General features: G+C 38.4%; 1 protein-coding gene across 10 annotated transcripts in view; it reads left to right on the forward strand.

The window, feature by feature from the left end:
- Nucleotides 1-1,713: 1,713 nt before the first annotated feature.
- LOC105233792 (oxysterol-binding protein-related protein 1) overlaps nucleotides 1,714-23,030 on the forward strand; it is a 386,119-nt gene continuing 364,802 nt past the window's right edge. For 5 of the 10 annotated variants that reach the window (XR_007422136.1, XR_007422135.1, XM_049451341.1 and 2 more), the window contains exon 1: nucleotides 1,715-1,861. The gene's annotated coding sequence lies outside the window, so the exon portion shown is untranslated. Of the gene's footprint in view, nucleotides 1,862-3,220; nucleotides 3,414-23,030 lie in introns of those variants that run through there. The other 5 variants (XM_049451343.1, XM_049451345.1, XM_049451338.1 and 2 more) reach the window with 4 other exon arrangements.

Genomic DNA, 23,030 nt, shown 5'->3' on the forward strand with positions numbered 1-23,030 from the left:
GCTGCTACTATGCCGGTCTCTTTCGACCAATTCAGCGGTTTTATCGCAATTTTCGACGACAGGCCTTGCGGAGCGTGGCGCATCTTCGACCACTTCTACACCAGAATGAAAACCATCGCTGTGCGGTGGAAATGGAAACTGTATCGGGTCCATAAACTGCACAAATTTTATTGGCGGCTTGAGATGCAATTTCCCTTTATCGTAGTAGTACTGCAAAATATACCGTATTTTCTCTTTATTTTGCTCCATGTTTGTGACGCTATAACTCACGAACGACTTAAAAGAAACGACAATCAATCAAACACGTGTTATCGCGTGAAATGAGCTTTCCTAAAAGGTATAGCATGACCCGATGCGACGAATAAAACTAGAACTACGCGCTTTCAGCGCCAACTAGCGAAAATACCGCAATACTTTTTAACAACCCATATGTATACTTCGACGAGTATAAACATATTGCTAATACAAGTCTTCTCCCCACCTCGATTTTTTTTTATATAATAATAATAATATAAATTCAAACACTCTTACAATTAGGCTGTTCACGGTAAGGTGGTTATCGGGTTATGTGATTATTATATTAAAAATAACCTCTATGCTCCGTGAGCACCCTATGTTGTATGGTTATTTGCTTATTTTTACACAAACAGCTGTTCATTGTTTACAATTTTAGTTCAATGAAATTCCAACTTATAAAATGCCTAAACAAAGTTTAAAAAGCAAAATAATCGAATTTAAAATAAGTTCTGCTATTCAGGAAATGGGGGTATTGAAGGTATGTGCTTATTAAATAATCCGAATTTTAAGGGTTCAAAAAATTCTTTGTATAAAATTTGCAGACATATTGCATAATTTGCTGATTGTAAACAAAAAACAGCTGTTAATAGCAGAATTTCCAATAACAAAATCTAAATGGAAATGCCACTCGCTTAGTTTTATTTATTTTTTGTGCTGCCATTTACTAAAATTCCAACGACTTTCTAACACTGGAAATAAGCAAACAACCACATAATCTGTAAACAAGGGCCTAGGTTGGTCAACTTTGGTTATTTTGTCATAACGCATTTTGTTGTTGTTTACTTAATCACATAACCACATAACCCGATAACCACCTTATCGTGAACAGCCTAAATATGTTACAACAGCATCAAACTTAAGTCCACGAACCTTCTTCTCGTTAGCTAAATTAAACATCGCTACGGTAATACCGTTACTGTCAATGGAGATCGGTATTGATCGAGTGTAATCAATTTTATTTGACGCCAATTGGAAGAAGTTGATCTTGACAACACTTGGCTGCAACAAAACGAATTTGAATTTTCTGTAGAATATGAGCGTTAAAAAAAAATCAGACATAATTCCTTGAAATTTGTTACAACTAAATGCAATAATAATATACTCACTGATTATTACTTTTTATGCAAGTTAATCAATTGCTAAGACATGTCATGATCAATCACTGGGACAAGAAATATTAATATTCCATGAAATTCCAAAAGTTATTGAATATGAAAAATGCGATTAAGACCCTTTTAATCTGGTTAGGAAAAAGCGCACGTGAAAATAACGATACCGAGGTATAATGTTGATTACATGGGACATTCACCTTAAGCTTTGTCCTCACAAAAATCATAGTCCTTTACCGAATACATTATTACATAGTGGTAATTTGCGGTATTTATATACAGAATCTTTCTTAGAAAACCGAATAACAAAGTTCTACGTCACTATTATCTTGAAGAAAGTTGGGTTAAAGTTTAGTTTACATCCGTATTTAAGGTATCGATTTAGCAGCCCAATTTTTTAATTTATTTATAAATACAAACGTAACGTTGATTTAGTCGAAAGTGTTAGAAAAAAGGTAATATTTTTAATCAAATTCATTGAAATTAAAATATTCCTTTGATATTGAACAATATGCATTACATGTACAAAATATAAAATAAATCACATTGCGGTGACTTTCATATATATGTATATACATAATTTAAATACAAACAATTAGGTTTATAATTGCACATTTTTTTGCAATGGTACTAGAAATATTTTTGTGCAGATGTAAATTGAATTTTTTATTGATTACGTTTATCTACGTTATGTTATATATAGTGTATCCAAGTTATCAAAATACGAAAGCTGTTTCGGTTAGAGTAGTTTCTATAGTATATACATATGTAGATTTTTTCCTTCTCCTGTAAACTTACTTGTATATATGCTCTTGAAATAATTTCAGTTGTTGAAATACTTTAAACTATACAAGTAAGGATTTTATGCTCTCGCAAAACCGGGGAACAACATACAGTAAGATATTTGCTTTTGATATGTTCGTAGCAATGACTATTACAGTGAAGCTACACACATTTAAGTTGAAAAATTGCGGTTTGCCTAGAGATGTCGTAGATTGAATATTATTCTATTGTTCCAATAATACAAACAAAATATTATTTCTTTTTATCTTAAACTATAAATAATAATTATTTTCACTGAAATAAAATCTTGGCTGGGCAGAGCTTTATAAATCAAAAACAAAATCTTCAGTCTCTGTTTTTTGTTTGATTGCCATTGTAATTAGTTAAACATAAACTAACGAACAATCTGTTTTGCTTATTGTATAATACAATATGCGTATAAATTGCAGAGAGTCTTGCTACTGTGTAAGGTGATACGGTATTTTGCACTTAAGTCTTTCCTTCCATTTACTTTGAGTGACAAGAGTCCTGGCTTCAGTGTTTACATGGTCAGAACGTCTTTCCAAATGAGACTTTGCACATTTGTTGATTATGCGGCAACTGAGTCAATTCCGAGATCGCGTTCAAGATCGTGACTGCGCACAAACTTTGTTTTGGAATCGCTGGATTTGTACAACAGTACTAGGGCTTGAGCAGCACCAAAGTTATATCCCATAAGTTCAAACTGGTCTGAACACCTGCTTGTAACAAAAATTTCGTTATATGTGGATAGGGCAAAGTTTCTACCCAGTAGCCAATACATGTTTCTGAAGTTTATTTCTAATCCTTTTTTTTTTCTTTTTGACATGTGCACTCTATCTAAGTTTTGTGTCCAGGGTCATTCCTTCGTAGCATTGTACAGAGAATTTATATCTAGTATTATTGTATGTGAAATCAATATGTACTGATTTAGGTTCGTTTAATTTTATTCGCCATTTAGCTTTGCATTCAAATATTTTGTTTAAATGTTCTTGCAATTGATGCAGTTTGTGTTTTGCCGACAGACAAAAGCGGAGTATCATCTGCAAATGTTGCTGTAATACAATTGTCATCTGTGGTAGATCGCATGTAAAGAGTAGGTGAAGGATGGGTCCTAACACACAACCCTATGGAACACCAGCTTTTATTTCTTGTAAATCAGAGTACATATCTCCACGTTTAATTCGAAAACAAATGGTCCGAAAGGTATGCTTTTAAAATATTGTAATATTTTTTTGGTAAAAGCGTTTTAATTTTGTTTAGAAGCCCGCCATGGCAAACTTTAACAAAGGCTTTAGAAAGGTATTTTCACATGGAGTGACAGGAGTTATTCTTTGTACTTGGTCAATAGTGCAGTGATTTTTTCGAAAGCACCGGTCAAAACCTCCACTCTTCAATTATGTTGTTAAGACGCACAGCAAACAGTTTTTCTAAAAGCTTTGAAAGTATTGGCAGGAGAGATACAGGCCGATACGAAGTAATGTCACGCGCTGGCTTACCCGGTTTATTGAACATAATTATCTCTGCAGTTTCCCAATAAATAGATACATATTGTAGATTAATAGTAGCGCTTATTATAGCAGTAATTTTACTTATAATGTTTTGAGGAAGCTGTTTTAGTATTTCGGTGGTAATAAGGACAAACCCAGGTGATTTTTTAGACTTCAGTTTTCTTATTTCTTCGCATACCTAATCTTTAGTAATTTCGGTGCAATTCTCGTAAGAATGAAGTTCCATTTCTACTGCATTGGATGTGTCATATGGTTTCTAAACACCTTCAAGATACTCCGAAAAAACATTTGATTTCTCTATATCGCTCTTGGCCCATGTCTGGTCGCTTTTCTGATTGGATGATGCTGAGTTACGAGTCGAGAAAATTTTTTTGTACACTTCCAAAGTGAATAATTGTATTAAAAATTATTCAAAAAAAAATTAAATCATTCCTATGGTCATTAGATAAACTTTTCAGACCATAGCTGAGAGTTATATTTTTAAATGATTTTATTAAGACAACTTTTGTCAGATGGAGATCTTGTTTTTTGCCACTTTCGGCGTAATCAACGTTTTTTTGTTACCTTTTCATTAATTTCTTTGGTATACTCTTGACCTGATATAACGTTTCTTTTAATTGGTGTACTACTCCTGGCTGAATATTAAATTGTGTTTGTCAAATTTATGATTTCGTTATCTAGCTCGGAATTACAACTTATTTTGTGTGATTATTAATATTGGATAGTATTTCCTTGAAGTATTCCTAGTCAGTGTTTTTATTTGTGCACGTAAGTGATACCTTAATAACAACACTTTCGTGTAGTGTTAAATCTTTATATATAAAGGGTGATTTTTTAAGAGCTTGATAACTTTTTTAAAAAAAAAAACGCATAAAATTTGCAAAATCTCATCGGTTCTTTATTTGAAACGTTAGATTGGTTCATGACATTTACTTTTTGAAGATAATTTCATTTAAATGTTGACCGCGGCTGCGTCTTAGGTGGTCCATTCGGAAAGTCCAATTTTGGGCAACTTTTTCGAGCATTTCGGCCGGAATAGCCCGAATTTCTTCGGAAATGTTGTCTTCCAAAGCTGGAATAGTTGCTGGCTTATTTCTGTAGACTTTAGACTTGACGTAGCCCCACAAAAAATAGTCTAAAGGCGTTAAATCGCATGATCTTGGTGGCCAACTTACGGGTCCATTTCTTGAGATGAATTGTTGTCCGCAGTTTTCCCTCAAAATGGCCATAGAATCGCGAGCTGTGTGGCATGTAGCGCCATCTTGTTGAAACCACATGTCAACCAAGTTCAGTTCTTCCATTTTTGGCAACAAAAAGTTTGTTAGCATCGAACGATAGCGATCGCCATTCACCGTAACGTTGCGTCCAACAGCATCTTTGAAAAAATACGGTCCAATGATTCCACCAGCGTACAAACCACACCAAACAGTGCATTTTTCGGGATGCATGTTCTTGAACGGCTTCTGGTTGCTCTTCACCCCAAATGCGGCAATTTTGCTTATTTACGTAGCCATTCAACCAGAAATGAGCCTCATCGCTGAACAAAATTTGTCGATAAAAAAGCGGATTTTCACATTTCGAACCGAACACTGATTTTGGTAATAAAATTCAATGATTTGCAAGCGTTGCTCGTTAGTAAGTCTATTCATGATGAAATGTCAAAGCATACTGAGCATCTTTCTCTTTGACACCATGTCTGAAATCCCACGTGATCTGTCAAATACTAATGCATGAAAATCCTAACCTCAAAAAAATCACCCGTTATAAATCTTCTGACCGTGTGTTTGCATTTAAACTGCTCCTAAACGGATGGACCGGTTTTGATGAAATTTTGTGTGTATGTTCAAGGAGATTCAAGAATGGTTTAGATTTACAATTTGGTCCACTGGAAAATGTTTTTTAAATTATTTTTTTCATTTCTAATCAATTGTTAATTTTGAAATGTTTGACCGATAGATGGCGCAGTATCCAATATTCAAAACCTTAAATTGGCGTAAACGTGTATTAAACAAAACGATGCTAAAGAAAGACGACATCTGTGGATCAAGTTTTTATATTGAGGACAGAGTTCGTTCTTAAGTAATAAATTGGGTGATTCAATACATCTATGGGTAGCTATAACATTTTTTCATACCTGCTAACTATTGGAGGGAGTATCTTGACAGGCAATTTAAAATTGCAAAAGGTCTGGCATAAAAAAATAGCGGCATAACTGAAGTGTTGATAAAAAGTTTGAGATATACAGAAATCTTTTCGAAGCATTGCACAGAGCAATGCAATATTTAAACGGGAACGATGAATACATATGTATATGCGTACAATTTCAAACTGATCCTCCCTGAAAAATAATAAAATTGCTAAATATTGGGAATGGTAGAATAGAACTGAAATCAAATACACAATGCAATGAATTAAAACTGGCTCATTTATCATTCGATGAATAACATACCACGGGCATCCCAAAGGACGGATGCCATAACCTTGCCAGATGATTTTTTTGTCTTTCCACGCTTGAGAACCGTTTCTTAATATGCAGTCCACCAGGCTGACAATCGATTGGACTGGATTGATTTCACTGATGCACAGCCCAAATTCAATAGTATTTTTACCCCAAAAACCAATTCTTTCTTAACGCACGAAATGCTTTTTGATACATTTTTGTTGCTTCATCAAAAATGCGATTATTCCTTAACTAATACTTATTATCTAACTAATAAAATCATAAAGATGGTATTTGTAGTACTACCTATGTATCAGCCACAGTAAAACGTAGGCGGGTCCTCTAGTATATTGGTATAATTTGAAGAGATATGTTTGGTAATGAAAAAATCGGTAGGATCTGATGTCTTAAGTGGATCCGTTGGCCAGTAAGTTGGTGATCCAGTAGACATTGTAGTGTACTAAGTCATTTGAACAGCCTTAAATAACTCTCTGCCTATAGCATAATTTTTAAGAATTTTGTCATATTTATTTATTTTTTTTGTACTGCTTTTTCTAGCTTTTGAAGTTTTTTTCCAGTGCAATGGTTAACTCATTTGGTTTTGTAATCTTTTCCAAGATTTGTTGGAGTATGCTAGCATCATTTGAACAAGTGCTTCTACAACTTGCGAATAAGTTAGCCCATTTGCTGTTGAAACTTTATTTTTAGCAGTTGGTTGACGTATTGTGTTTTTTGGTAGTTAGCAGGATGAGCCTCACCACAGTTACAACATTTTGGTTGATGGTGATCAGGATTGGTCTTATGCCTTCCCGGATACCGCACACATCTTACTTGATTACCACAATAGTTGTGAGTATGCCCATTAGGGTGATTCATAAAAATTTTTTTTTTTTTTTCAATTGGTACTCGCAAAAATAGGTTCCTAGACACCTCTAAGAAAGCCTCTCCAAATATGAGATTTTAATTGTAACGGGAAGGTCCTCCGCCTAACGGTTTTCTATTTTTTCTTATTATCAGATAGAAAAATTTATATCTCGCTTCCAACTACTTGAAAAAATATCTTGTTAATTAGGTTTTGTAGGAAATTGAATGCTCTAAAATATGGTCTCTTATGATTTTTTCGTAAACCCAACCGTTTAAAAGATATTAACGGTTGAAATTTGACTATTTTTGGAAAAATTCTTTATTTCTTATTAATTTTATAACTCAATGAAAAAAAATTATTATGAATGATGAAACTCATAGTTTTGTAGGAAATTTACTGCTCTCTAAAAATGGTCTACCGTAATTTTTCGATAAAGTTAAGCGTTTACGAGATATTCTTCGTCAAAAATCAGTGCATATTAGGGTGGATCAAAAAAAATAAATTTTTTTTTTCGTTTGGTACTCTGAAAAATAGGTTCCTAAGCACCTCTAAGTTAGCCTCTCCAAAAACCTATTCGTAATATTTTTTTTTTTCATTGAGTTATAAAATTATTAAGAAATAAAAAATTTTCCCAAAAATCATCAAATTTTAACTGTTAATATCTTTTAAACGGTTGGGTTTACAAAAAAATCATAAGAGACCATATTTTAGAGCATTCAATTTCCTACAAAACCTAATTAACAAGATATTTTTTCAAGTAGTTGGAAGCGAGATATAAATTTTTCTATCTGATAATAAGAAAAAATAGAAAACCGTTAGGCGGAGGACCTTCCCGTTACAATTAAAATCTCATATTTGGAGAGGCTTTCTTAGAGGTGTCTAGGAACCTATTTTTGCGAGTACCAATTGAAAAAAAAATAAAAAAAATTTTTTGAATCACCCTAATGCCCATATGATTAGCATAATGTGCATTGTGGGAGGAGGAACTGAAAGTATGTAATATGTAATATTGTAATATTGTTGCAAATATATTATTGAAGGAGGTCGTGAGATTTTTTTTATCTGTTTGATTACTTTGCCAACGCTTCTTCCAATCGTCAAAACATTTTTGATATGCACTTTCCGGAATGACTTTCAGCTCTCGCGTTGTATTTGTTTTGATGTTTTCAATTGAGTCGAAGCATGTTCTCCGAAGCGAAAGTAAGAAAACACATATGTACATATCTCATAACTTATATTTATATTTATATTTTTCATTAAGGTAGACACAAAAAATTTGACAACTGTCATGTGCTATGTTCATGCGCTGTACCTGTGATCAAATTTAATTTCAATTTATACATTGCGTGTTTTTCGAATCGTAATTTTTTTTTCTGTAAGTTGGTAGTACTGTGAGGCTCTGAAAGTGAATTCTTCGATTTTTACTATGTCTGAATTTATTGAACAAAGAAGTGCGATAATTTCGCCAGGCATTCGTCTGTTTTACCTTCGTGTAACTTCAGGCTTAGGATACCGTTTTGACTCAATTGAGGATATAAAAGTTGAATCAAAGAAGGTTCTAATGGTCATCACGACGGAGGATTTTTCCAAGTGCTATGATGAATTTTGTCAGACCAAATCCCAAGTTGGTTTTCGTGCAATGACACGTAAAACAAATAATTGCGACCAACCTCGTGCCAGCTGTCGTTTTGGAAGAGCAAGAGAATCCTCCTATTATACTTCGTTATTTACGTTATTCTCGGTTATCCCACATCATTTTTACTTAAAGTCATTTTGGAAAATCTTTCAGGTATATGGGGTTATCGAAAGTATTAATATAAATTTTCACCCATTTGGGAAAATATTCTGTCGATATTTAAGTAATACCAGGGGTGTTCAAAAAATAACAGGAATTTTCATTAAAAAAAAAATATTCATTCGTCTACATCAGTGTTTCCCAAAGTGGGCGATAACGCCCCCTTGTGGGCGCTGCAGGTGTCAAGGGGGGCGGTAAGAGACCCAGAAAGAAAATGGGGGCGTTGTGTGGAGGCCTGGGGGGTTATTTGTAATTTTATTTAGCTAGGAGGCCTCTTAGACAACGACTACATGAGCTCTCGACTCTCAACAACAACTTGTGAACATCAACTAATATGAATTAAAAGATTGCTCAAACTCGGTTCTATATTTCTCTCCGCGTAGTTCATATATCTGTCCTATTTTATTGAATATAGAAAAAATGAAAATCATGTCAATCGGTCGCTCCGTTTCATAACGGGGCATCTCGACAGGATAGAATTTACAGAATACTAACTGTCAAACGTATTGCTATTGCCATTGCCAAATCTGTATGTGGGCATTTGCTATCATAATATAATCATTTGCCCAAAGGTGTAGGGTAGGTAGGTTCGAGCTGATGTAGCGCATGCTTTAAGCTCTTGAAAAATTTATTTTATCACTTGCGAACTGACGTCGGGTAGGTAGCTGATGTAGCGCACGTTTTGAGCTTTTGAACTCCTTAAATCTTTTATGTGGAAAATAAAAACAGGATCTTTATCCTTTCTTACAAATGTATTTCTGGGGAAAATAAGATAATAAGAAAAGGAGAAAGATTCTTTTTACCAAATGTATTTCTGGAAAAAATAAGATAAAAGTAGAAATGTAGAAAGATCTTTTTTTACAAATGTATTTCTTGGAGGATGGAGTCATGTGTAGAAGTTCACGCAAGTGAGGAAAGTTCTCTGATTGCCATTCACTTGGGAGTGGCCAGAAACGATTCTTTTACATGTGACTCAAGCAGCTCACGACTTCCGGTCTTTGACCAAGTATCCTCTGGGTAGCCTAAGAACATCCGTTTGAAGGCGAGCTAACGTGAGAAGGCGAAACATCCCCTGCATAGGGTTGTGCGCTGGGTTTGGGACCCGCCACGTAAAAAAACACTCCAGTGAATAGTCATAACCAGCCTCGGATGAGAGACCCCCCTTTTGATGACGACCATGGCAAACGAAATAAGGACTACGAATTGAGGGCATGCACCTGGAATGTCCGGTCCCTTAACTGGGAAGGTGCCACTGCCCAGCTGGTTGATGTCCTCGTGAAAACAAAGGCTGACATCACCGCCGTCCAAGAAATGCGATGGACGGGACAAGGACAGAGACGTGTAGGTCCTTGTGACATTTACTACAGTGGCCATATAAAGGAGCGCAAGTTTGGTGTGGGATTCGTGGTGGGAGAGAGACTCCGTCGCCGAGTACTATCATTCACTGCGGTGAATGAACGTCTAGCCACAATCCGCATGAAAGCGAGGTTCTTCAACATATCGCTGATTTGCGCCCACGCCCCGACGGAAGAGAAGGACGATGTGACCAAAGATGCTTTTTATGAGTGCTTGGAGCGCACTTATGTGAGATGCCCCCGTCACGATGTAAAAATCGTGCTTGGCGACTTCAACGCCAGGGTGGGCAAAGAAGGTATCTTTGGTACTACGGTCGGTAAATTCAGCCTCCACGAGGAAACTTCCCCAAATGGGTTGAGGCTGATCGACTTCGCCGGGGCCCGAAATATGGTTATCTGTAGTACTAGATTCCAGCATAAGAAGATCCATCAAGCTACCTGGCTGTCTCCGGATCGAAAAACTACCAACCAGATCGATCATGTTGTGATAGACGGAAGACACGTCTCCAGTGTTTTAGATGTGCGTGCGCTCCGAGGTCCTAACATCGACTCGGACCACTATCTTGTTGCAGCTAAGATTCGCACCCGCCTCTGTGCAGCAAAAAACGCACGCCAACAAACACAAGGAAGCTTCGACGTCGAGAAGCTGCAATCACAACAGACAGCCGAACGATTCTCTACTCGGCTTGCACTCCTGCTCTCTGAGAGCACTCGTCAACAACTCGGTATAAGGGAACTGTGGGACGGCATTTCAAACTCCTTACGTACAGCTGCAACCGAAACCATTGGTTTTCGGAAAGTGCAAAAGAACAGCTGGTACGACGAAGAGTGCCGTGTCGCAGCGGAGAGAAAACAGGCTGCCTACCTCGCAACGTTACGATCGACCACAACACGTGCGGGATGGGATAGATACCGAGAGTTGAAGAGGGAAGCGAGACGCATTTTCAGACAGAAGAAGAAAGAGGCCGAAATGCGTGAGTACGAGCAGCTTGACAAGCTGGCCGACAGGGGTAATGCTCGAAAATTCTACGAAAAAATGCGGCGGCTTACAGAAGGTTTCAAGACCGGAGCATACTCCTGTAGAACCCCCCAAGGTGATCTAGCCACCGATGCCCAGAGCATACTTAAATTATGGAGGGAACACTTCTCCAGCCTGCTGAATGGCAGTGAACGCACAACAGCAGGGGAAGGCGAACCCGATACCCCAATCGATGACGATGGAGCAGACGTTCCATTGCCCGATCATGAAGAAGTTCGAATAGCAATTGCCCGTCTGAAAAACAACAAAGCGGCAGGGGCCGATGGATTGCCGGCCGAGCTATTCAAACACGGCGGCGAAGAACTGATAAGGAGCATGCATCAACTTCTTTGTAAAATATGGTCGGACGAAAGCATGCCCAACGATTGGAATCTAAGTGTGCTCTGCCCAATCCATAAAAAAGGAGACCCCACAATCTGCGCCAACTACCGTGGGATAAGCCTCCTCAACATCGCATATAAGGTTCTGTCGAGCGTACTGTGTGAGAGATTAAAGCCCACCGTCAACAAACTGATTGGACCTTATCAGTGTGGCTTCAGACCTGGTAAATCAACAACCGACCAGATATTCACCATGCGCCAAATCTTGGAAAAGACCCGTGAAAGGAGAATCGACACTCACCACCTATTCGTCGATTTCAAAGCTGCTTTCGACAGCACGAAAAGGAGCTGCCTTTATGCCGCGATGTCTGAATTTGGTATCCCCGCAAAACTAATACGGCTGTGTAAACTGACGTTGAGCAACACGAAAAGCTCCGTCAGGATCGGGAAGGACCTCTCCGAGCCGTTCGATACCAAACGAGGTTTCAGACAAGGCGATTCCCTATCGTGCGACTTTTTCAACCTGCTTCTGGAGAAAATAGTTCGAGCTGCAGAACTCAACAGAGAAGGTACCATCTTCTATAAGAGTGTACAACTGCTGGCGTATGCCGATGATATTGATATCATCGGCCTTAACACCCGCGCCGTTAGTTCTGCTTTCTCCAGACTGGACAAGGAAGCAAAAGAAATGGGTCTGGCAGTGAACGAGGACAAGACGAAATATCTCCTGTCATCAAACAAACAGTCGTCGCACTCGCGACTTGGCACTCACGTCACTGTTGACAGTCATAACTTTGAAGTTGTAGATAATTTCGTCTATCTTGGAACCAGCGTAAACACCACCAACAATGTCAGCCTAGAAATCCAACGCAGGATAACTCTTGCCAACAGGTGCTACTTCGGACTAAGTAGGCAATTGAGAAGCAAAGTCCTCTCCCGACAAACAAAAACCAAACTCTATAAGTCACTCATAATTCCCGTCCTGCTTTATGGTGCAGAGGCCTGGACGATGTCAACAACAGATGAGTCGACGTTGCGAGTTTTCGAGAGAAAAGTTCTGCGAAAGATTTATGGTCCTTTGCGCGTTGGCCACGGCGAATATCGCATACGATGGAACGATGAGCTGTACGAGATATACGACGACATTGACATAGTTCAGCGAATTAAAAGACAGCGGCTACGCTGGCTAGGTCATGTTGTCCGGATGGACGAAAACACTCCAGCTCTGAAAGTATTCGACGCAGTACCCGCCGCGGGAAGCAGAGGAAGAGGAAGACCTCCACTCCGTTGGAAGGACCAAGTGGAGAAGGACCTGGCCTCGCTTGGAATATCCAATTGGCGCCACGTTGCGAAAAGAAGAAACGACTGGCGCGCGGTTATTAACTCGGCTATAATCGCATAAGCGGTGCCTACGCCAATTAAGAAGAAGAATTTCTGGGAAAAATAAGATAATACGAAAAGGAGAAAGATCCTTTTTTAGAAATATATTTCTAGGAGAAATAAGAATTCATATTTTTGGACTACTATATAATAATTGTGTATAATAATTGTGCATTCCCATATAAACAATGTAATATTTATTTTATATTCATTTGTGGTTTTGCACGCAATAGATGAGCATTACTTACGCCTCCTTTACACTACTCGCGAAGTTAAACGTATTTCTCAAAGCAAAACAATGTCGGAAGTAAAAAAGAAGAGACGGCAATATTGTGGGGAATACATTAAATTCGGATTCATTGAAAATCCCACAAGCCCATCCTCGCCTTTGTGTCTTCTATGTCTAAAATAATTTTCGAATGAAGCCTTCAAGACTGCAAGATCATTTGAATAAAATGCATCCAGATAAGAGAGACAAGAATGTAGCATATTTTCAAGACCTAGAGAAGAAGCATAATACTCAGCCAAGTGTAGCAAAACTATTTTCGGCGGCTGCTAAGCAAGATGACGACGGACTTCGAGCTTCGTACAATATCTCTTTGTTAATTGCTCAAAAAAGCAAACCACATAACATCGGAGAAGAGTTAATATTGCCAGCAATAAATGAAGTAATAACTACCGTGCTTCATAAACTGGCCGCAGATATTATCCGAAAAATTCCTTTGAGTAATAATTCTGTGCAAAGACGAGTTGATGAAATGGCTTAAAACATTGAAGAATCATTGAGCGATCACCTGAGGACAAGCCAATTCGCAATTCAGCTCGATGAGTCCACTTTACCAACTAATGAAGCATTGTTGTTGTCTTACGTAAGGTTTATTAAAGATGAGAAAATATGTGAAGAACTATTATTTGCTAGAAATTTAGAGACCGATACAAAAGGCGAAACCATATTCAATATATTGGAAAAGTTTTGCGATAAGAAAGAGATTCCTTTGAAAAATATTATTTCAATTGCTACGGATGGCGCTCCGGCTATGATAGGGTGCCATAAAGGCTTAATAGCGCACTTAAAAAATAAAATTCCAGATGTCCTTGTGTACATAGCGTTATTCATAGACAACATTTAGTTACTAGAAACATAAGTGAAAAACTATTTCAATCACTGCAATATGTCATCAAAGCAGTCAATAAAATCCGCAACAGCTCTTTGAATGATAGATTATTTCATCAGCTTTGTGTTACTAATGACGAGGATTTCAATCGTTTGTTGTTTTATACTGAAGTTCGTTGGCTATTGAGGTAATTGTCTGACTCGATTCTACAACCTGTTTGACTCTGTTATAGAATTCTTGGAAACTAAAGATACGGAATTTCAAGACAAGCTCATAACATCAAAGAATGATATTGCTTACATGACAGACCTGTATAAATTGTTCAACGACATGAATCTCCAACTGCAAGGCGACAAACTAAATTTAATTAAAACAAAAAACGTCGTTGCTGCTTTCGCAGCCAAACTGCTTCTACACAAAATGAATCTGGGCAGACGTGAGTTTCACAATTTTCCGAATTTATCAGTATCATGCAGTAACGACGAATTGTTTGCCTACTGCCAACATTTGGAAAACCTCCACATTGACTTCACCGAACGATACCAGTACATTTTGAACTTGGAAATACCAGACTGGGTGTTGGATACGTTTTCAAATATCAACACAGCAATGTCACCTCAGCTGGAAGAAGAACTTATAGAATTTACAACAAACGAGGATAAAAATCGAGTTAAAAAATGGTTACCAAGAATTTTAGCTGCAAAAACCGATCTCGCAATTGTACCCTGGATTGTGGTCAATCGTTAAACGATTCTTGATAGCATTCCCAAATGACATTCCTTTATCTTTGTGGTCACGAAACCTAAATTCAGATTCTTTAGCAGCACCGGAAATGTTGGAAGATTATGAAGATGAAAATATCGTACAGAACATTAGTGCTAAAAAAGAACTCGAAAGTGATGGGAAAGAGAGAGTCAAGGAAGAACCATTACCTACCGCAGAAGAGGCATTAGAAGTTGCAGAATTATTATCACGATTTGTTCACAGCAATATTGAAAATGATAATTTGACCATAGCTATGTCTTCTATACACAATAGTATGTGAGACTGTTTTTACAATAAAATGAAAAAACAAAAGCAGACAAAAATTACAGTTTACTTACAGTAAAAAATACACTTGTAAGTGTTATAATGTGCTGATTCCGTACACTTTTGATTTTGATTTAATATGTATGTATACATATTTAATTACTATGTTTCTGTATTAAAATACTTAAGTACATACATATTTAGATAAAAAAAGTTTTTCATTTCACAAAACGCTTTGTATGACGTCCTCTTATTATGACGTGTTTGTCAATTCCTTTCGATGTCATAATAAACGGATTCTACTGTACATTTTACGTTTGCGCTGCACAAACATTGCTATAGATTTTCGCTGCCATGTACGCTGTACAAATTTCTACTGTATTTTTTTTTTATTTACATTCAGGGAAAAAAATTATTGGCAAACTTGGAAAAAATATCAGAAATGTTTATTGAATTCTTTTTGTGTAATACTTGAAAATTTATAAAGTCGTTGACTAAATGGCTCGTTTCAATAATACATCATCAATATTGATTTCCCCTTTTTACTCCTTAATGCGTAGAAGATCGGTAAGATGTTGGTCAGAAAGCGTGTTTCTTTGCTTATTTTGAATTACTTTGAAAGTGGAAAATACACTTTCACAATTATAAGTCGATCATCGAAAACAATTTTAAAATTTCTTCTTTCAATTTCGGATATATGAACAGTAGTGTAATGACGTTCCAATGTTAAGACCTTAATGGCTTAATGTTTTGTAACACAATAAGCATGCGCTTCACCTTCATCAGTTTCAATAAAAAAATAATTTTCTTACCATTCGCTTGAAAACATTTTAAAAATTCGAGGTGTTTCTGTCAGTGTATTTAAAAAAATGCGCGATGCGATGTTGCTTGCTCAACAGAAACTAAATGCCGATTCTTTGTGTTGACCTAGCGTACGTGTTCAGCCGCTTTCGTGTGCGTGTGATATTTTTCGCAGTAGCAGAATTATCAGTCAAACACGCGTGTTTGGATTTTTATTGCGTTGTTATTAAATAAGCGCCAATGCATTACAGGAGAATGAATATGCCTTAATTTCAGTTATATATAACATAATTGCCCGAAATTTTCGATCAAAATTCACCTATACGTACCGGGGTCCAAATATTCGGTACTTAGGGGCCGGACCAGTTTTTGTTAGGTTTAAAAAAGTGTTGGTCATAAGGTGGCACATACGAATGACAATAGTCGTGCAAAGTTTGGTTGTAATTTCGACGTACAAAATTTTGTCGAAATCGGTTAGTCGGGTTCCGAGATATGGGATTTAACCAAAAAGTGGACGCCCATCGTTCAAATTTTAAGCCGAGTCCCACAAAGCTCTCTCATACCATCTCGGTGGTAACATTTAATATCTCTGGGGTATTTAGTTATTGTTAGAGGGCCAGTTTTTTCAAATTTTTTGCCCACAGGTGCCCATTGCTACTACGATCCAAAATTCAGCTTTATATATTAATTTAGTCCTCAGTTATGGTACTTAATATGTTTTCGGTTAATGTCGATTTGAGGGCGTGGTAGTGGTCCGATTTTTCTTTTTTTATTTTCCCAATTAAGGGACCGCACATTCCAAATGCATGGCCTTAAATCCTTATACTTAGCACTTTTTTGCGATCGTCATCAAAAAGGGAGTCTATCATCCGAGGCTGCTGTTTTCTTTCGTTGGGGGTGTTGTTTACGTGGCGGGTCCCAAACCCAGCGCACAACTCTAGGGAGGGATGGTTCGCCTTCTCACTTTAACTCGCCTTAAAACGGATGCTGTTTCGCTACCCAGATGATACTTGGTCTAAGAACGGGGATTGTGAGCTGCTGTGCCATATATGAAAAGTCGTTTCTGGCCACTCCCAAGTGAATAGCAATCAGAGAACTTTCCTCACTTTCGTGAACTTCTACACATGACACCATAGTGTATTACTTAAACAGATTTTTAAAATTTAAATACGAATATCTTGAAAATTGTAATTCTGCCTGTCGTGATTCTGTCCACTACAAATCTACTCAAGAGAAAACAAAGAAAGAAATCGAAATTTTCAAAGACAAAATAGAGCAGTGGAACATCATGTAAGATTCTACATTGGCAGAGAAATTGCCATCTATGGAAATTCAGCAGATCGAATAAGAATATTGGATTTAATATTTCTCGAAGTACGACTTATCTGCATTTTTGACTATTTTGAAAGAACTCAATTGAATGAAAGCGACATATTGGGTTGTCAAAAAGTCTTGCGGTATTTTTATTGAATCAATTCGTGTGGCACCCATACATCGAGCTTCTTAGTGACTCCAAGCTTCTTCAAATGGTTTATAGCGGTTTGATGACTACTATGCCGGTCTCTTTCGACCAATTCAGCGATTTTATCGCAATTTTCGACGACAGGCCTTGTGGAGCGTGGCGCATCTTCGACCACCTCTACACCAGAATGAAAACGGTGAAACCATCGTTGTGCGGTGGAAATGGAAACTGTATCGGGTCCATAAACTGCACAAATTTTATTGGCGCCTTGATATGCAATTTTCCCTTTATCGTAGTAGTACTGTAAAATATGCCGTATTTCCTCTTTATTCTGCTCCATGTTTGTGACACTATAACTCACGAACGACTTAAAAGAAACGACAATCAATCAAACACTTGTTATCGCGTGAAATGAGCTTTCCAAAAAGGTATAGCATGACCCGATGCGACGAATAAAACTAGAACTACGCGCTTTCAGCGCCAACTAGCGAAGATACCGCAAGACTTTTTTGACAACCCAATATTAACACAGTTCCCAATAAATTACTTCGAAATCGCGTCGGCTGCTAACAAAGAAGCTCCGATCTTGATGCATTTAAAATATCGCATAAAACTGCCTGATCTCGACTTGCTGATCATTGAAATGCACAAACTATTCTTAGAACTACTAAACGTTGTCACGTATTCAAGGCCATCATATTTACATCGCCAGAAGTAAACATTCGTTATCAACAGAGAGTACCCATGCGACGTATCTAGATAGGTAGATTTCTTGACTAGAACGTTTTTCGAAAGTAAAACTAAATACATCGCCATCCATGGACAACGAAAATTGTGAATCCACCTGGGCTTGTTTCACCATTTGATCATTATGGAAGTGATTTGAATGGCTAAGGTATAACTGTTTATGAAGAGAAATAAAACTTGTCTAATTGCTGGCGGCGATCTTACTGAAGCATGTAACAACGTGGGTTATGAAGTCTTTGCGGAATACGTGCCACTAGAAACAGCAAGTATTGAAATTCCAAGAGAAACAAGCACATTCGTGAATCCCAGAGTTGTTTGAAAATTTCGAAATGCAACGATGTTTCACGCGGCAAAAAATACGCAGTGGTTTGAAGTCATTTTTATACTCTCGCAACAAAGTTGCTAAGGAGAGTATTGTTACAAAAGTAGTATTAAGTTTGGTATTTGTATTGCTATGCATCCCTTATTATAAACATTGGGCGCCGCGCTGCTTTTGGCGCCGCAGCTGTCTGCTTGTCTGCCACTTAAACAAAATCTGCATTTGACGCCGCGGCTGTCTGCTTTTCTAGCAATAGATGCATTTGGCGCCTTATAGCATTATGTTCTTATAATTGCCAGACGCAATATTCTAGAAGGACACGTCGGCATCAGCAAGGAGTGCGTGGCTATATAAGCCGACGTAATCATCCAGTGCTAAGAGTAAACTGTTATAGTGAAGACAAATCGCGAAATAAAAGTTGTTGAATTGAATTAAACGGGTTTTTTGGTTTTATTTGTCAATCCAGAGGTACGAACCTAGCAAAGTAAACTTGTAAGCAGTAAAATCGCATTAATTGGTGTCAGAAATGGGATTGTCAAATAATCCAAATTCTAGATGGTTAAATTCGGAGAATTGAAAATTCAGCAAATAAAAAAGGAACTGGAGGAGCGTAATTTGCCGATAAGCGGGCAAAAGGCGGATCTGCAGGCACGATTACGTGAAGCAATGGAAGCGGATGGAAGTAATGTGGACGAGTTCGAATTTGATGGGCCAGAAACTTCTACAAAGGTAGAAGAAAAAATAGAAAAACAACTTGCTGTTAGTGGCTATTAAGCAAATAGAAAATCGTCTGGCTCAGCAAATAGCTGAAAATACAGAAAATGCAGTGCAAACAGAAAATCGTCTGGCACAGCAAATAGCTGAAAATACATCGCAGTAAAAGTCTTGCCTTACACAACAAATGACTGAAAATAATACGCAGTGAGAAAAGCGCAAGGATTACTCTTGCCAACAGGTGCTACTTCGGACTGAGTAGGCAATTGAAAAGTAAAGTCCTCTCTCGACGAACAAAAACCAAACTCTATAAGTCGCTCATAATTCCCGTCCTGCTATATGGTGCAGAGGCTTGGACGATGACAACAACCGATGAATCGACGTTGCGAGTTTTCGAGAGAAAAGTTCTGCGGAAGATTTATGGTCCTTTGCGCGTTGGCCACGGCGAATACCGCATCCGATGGAACGATGAGCTGTACGAGATATACGACGACATCGACATAGTTCAGCGAATTAAAAGACAGCGGCTACGCTGGCTAGGTCATGTTGTCCGGATGGATGAAAACACTCCAGCTCTGAAAGTATTCGACGCAGTACCCGCCGCGGGAAGCAGAGGAAGAGGAAGACCTCCACTCCGGTGGAAGGACCAAGTGGAGAAGGACCTGGCCTCGCTTGGAATATCCAATTGGCGCCACGTAGCGAAGAGAAGAAACGATTGGCGCGCTGTTGTTGACTCGGCTATAATCGCGTAAGCGGTGTCTACGCCAGTAAAGAAGAAGAAGAAGAGAAAAGCGTTTGGTACAACAGATTACAGAAAATAATACACAAGTGCAAGAGAAATTTTCAAAATTTGAAGACGAATTAAGCACGTTAAAAAATGACGAAGAAAATTTGAAATCAGAAGTTCTTCAATTGAGTAATCGTGTGCGAGAACTGCAACTGCATGGCCCTGCACCATCAACAAATAACCCAAGATTGAAGGCACCCACATTCGATGGAAGTATTCCATTTCAAATTTTCAAACTTGAGTTTGAAAAGACAGCAATGGCCAATAACTGGAATGCAGCGGACAAAGTGGCGTCCTTGTTTGTATCATTGAAAGGACCTGCAGCAGAAATCCTTCAGACTATTCCAGATTGTGAACGGGACAACTATGAGGCATTGATGAGTGCGATAGAAAGACGATATGGTAGTGAGCACCGGAAACAAATATACCAGATCGAACTGCAAAATAGGGGTCAGAAGGTGAACGAGTCATTGCAAGAGTTCGCAACTGAAATAGAATGACTGGCTCATTTGGCAAATGCAGATGCACCTGTGGATTACATTGAGAGGATAAAAATTCAAAGTTTCATAAATGGAATTCGTGATGTGGACACCAAACGCCACATATGCATTCCCAAAAAGAACGTTTGCTGAAACGGCTTCGCACGCCCTCACACAGGAAGCAGCTTCTCTACTACGTAAACCAGCACACAAAGTACAAAGAGTTGAAATGGATCAACCGGCGCTGATGGAAGAAATATTGAAGACTTTGAAGACAATTGCTGCACCGCGAGTAAATACAACAGGAAGATGTTTCAACTGTGGAAAAGCGGGTCACTTTGCCCGAAATTGCAATATAAAAGTAAACCCATCAAAACGGAAACAACCAACAGATAACGAGGACAGAGTATCCACATCTCACAAGTCGTTAAACTAAAACGGAACAGTTCAAAGGGGCGTGAACTGGTTCCCACAACTATTTGCCCCGCCATCTCGATATCACAAATAGGTCGCCATGACAACAATCTTACTATCAACGGTATCGTAAATGGACGACTGTCAACGTTTACTTTGGATACTGGTGCCACATATTCAATTATCCGACCAGACGTGGTAAGAGGAACAGTTGAACCATTAGTCGGTTGCAAGCTTCGAACGGCCACCGGAGAGGAAGCAACTGTTGCGGGAAAAGTGTTTTGCAAAGTGATGATTGGTACCCTGGAAGTTAATCACACCTTCATCGTAGCAGAAATCACGGATGAAGTTATAATGGGAGTAGATTTCATGATTGATCGCGGGGTTACTTTGGATTTAAACAAGCAAATGCTGTTTTGCCAGAACAGGGAGATGCCTATAAACACCGGATATGTGACCCGCGTTGAAAGTAAGAGGGTGATTGTTGATGATAATCAGAGTATTCCAGCAAAATTTGAGGCGATTGTATGGGCTAAAGTGAATAGAGGAGGTGGGATTGAAGAATTGTGGATTGTGGAACCAACAAAACTAGATACACCCATATTGGTAGGAAGAACGCTTGTGAAAACTAGAGAAAACGCCACCATTCCGGTCAGAGTAGTGAATGAATTCAACACGCCAATAAGTCTGAAGAAAGGAGCAGTAATTGGACAGTGCCAGAATATAAGTGCAATAGCACGATGCGAATGGTCACAACAGAAACCTACTATTGAGCCACAGCAGATAAGTCCTACACTCCTAAACAATTTGCTGAACGAACTGCATGGAAATGAAAAATTAAAAGCAGAAAAACTATTAGAAAAATATGCACCCATATTTGCAAACGAAGGAAACAACACAGGAAGAACCATCACTGTCAAACATCGCATAAATACCGGAAACGCTAAACCAATCCCACAAGCTCCGCGTAGGATTCCACTAACAAAACGTGAGGATGCTAACAAAATTATTGAAGACATGCACAAAAATGGTGTAGTCGAACCTTCAATAAGTCCATGGAGCTCACCTATCGTCTTAGTTAAAAATAAAGATGGTAGCACCCGTTTCTGCGTAGATTATAGGAAGTTGAATGATGTCACAAAGAAAGACAGTTATCCTCTACCGAGAATCGACGATACATTAGACACCTTGTCTGGAGCGAAATGGTTTTTTACATTAGATCTACAAAGTGGATATTGGCAAGTCGAGATTGATGAATGTGACCGTGAAAAGACCGCTTTCAGTGTGGGCGACGGGTTATGGGAATTCTCTGTGATGCCATTTGGGTTATGTAATGCGCCTGCAACGTTCGAGCGACTGATGGAACATGTATTAAAAGGACTCAACTGGAAGACATGTTTGGTGTATCTTGACGACATTATCATCATGGGAAAAAGTTTTGATGATCATCTAAAAAATCTAGAGGAAGTCTTTCCGCGAATAGCATCAGCCGGATTACGCTTGAATCCCAAAAAGTGTTCATTATGGAAGAAGCAGGTCACATATCTCGGACATAAAGTTCACACCGAGGAGGGAAAAATAAAAGCAGTTAAAGATTGGCCTCGACCTACCAACATACATGAACTCCGCAGCTTTCTCGGCTTATGCACGTATTACCACCGTTTTGTACCTGGATTTGCGAGCGTGGCTAGAAATTTACATGATTTAACAAAGAAGAATCGCCCGTTTGTATGGCAGTTGGAACAAGAAAAAGCGTTTGAGCAGCTTAAAGAACTACTTTGTACGGCGCCGATGTTAGCTTATCCAATACCTGGAAAGAAATTCATCCTGGATACAGAAGCGAGCGCTTATGGAATTGGAGGTGTCCTGTCTCAGCTCGTCGACGGGCAAGACAGAGTAATTGGGTATTACAGCAGAGTGCTCGGGAAACCAGAGAAAAACTACTGTATGACGCGAAAAGAACTACTAGCCGTGGTGGAATGTGTAAAACATTTCCACAAGTATTTGTATGGGCAACGATTCTTGCTGAGGACTGATCATGCAGCATTAAAATGGTTATTACAGTTTAAGGATCCGGAAGGCCAAATTGCACGATGGATTGAAAGATTACAGAATAACGGCTTCGAAACAGAACACCGAAAGGGGATTCACCACAAAAATGCGGATGCATTATCACGTCGCCCTTGTCCACTGGAATGTAAACATTGCTCCAAATCAGAAGGAAAAGAAGGTATAATCGACGTACGATTAC

The sequence above is a fragment of the Bactrocera dorsalis genome, chromosome 3 (genome assembly GCF_023373825.1).
Source record: "Bactrocera dorsalis isolate Fly_Bdor chromosome 3, ASM2337382v1, whole genome shotgun sequence".
NCBI lineage: Eukaryota > Metazoa > Arthropoda > Insecta > Diptera > Tephritidae > Bactrocera > Bactrocera dorsalis.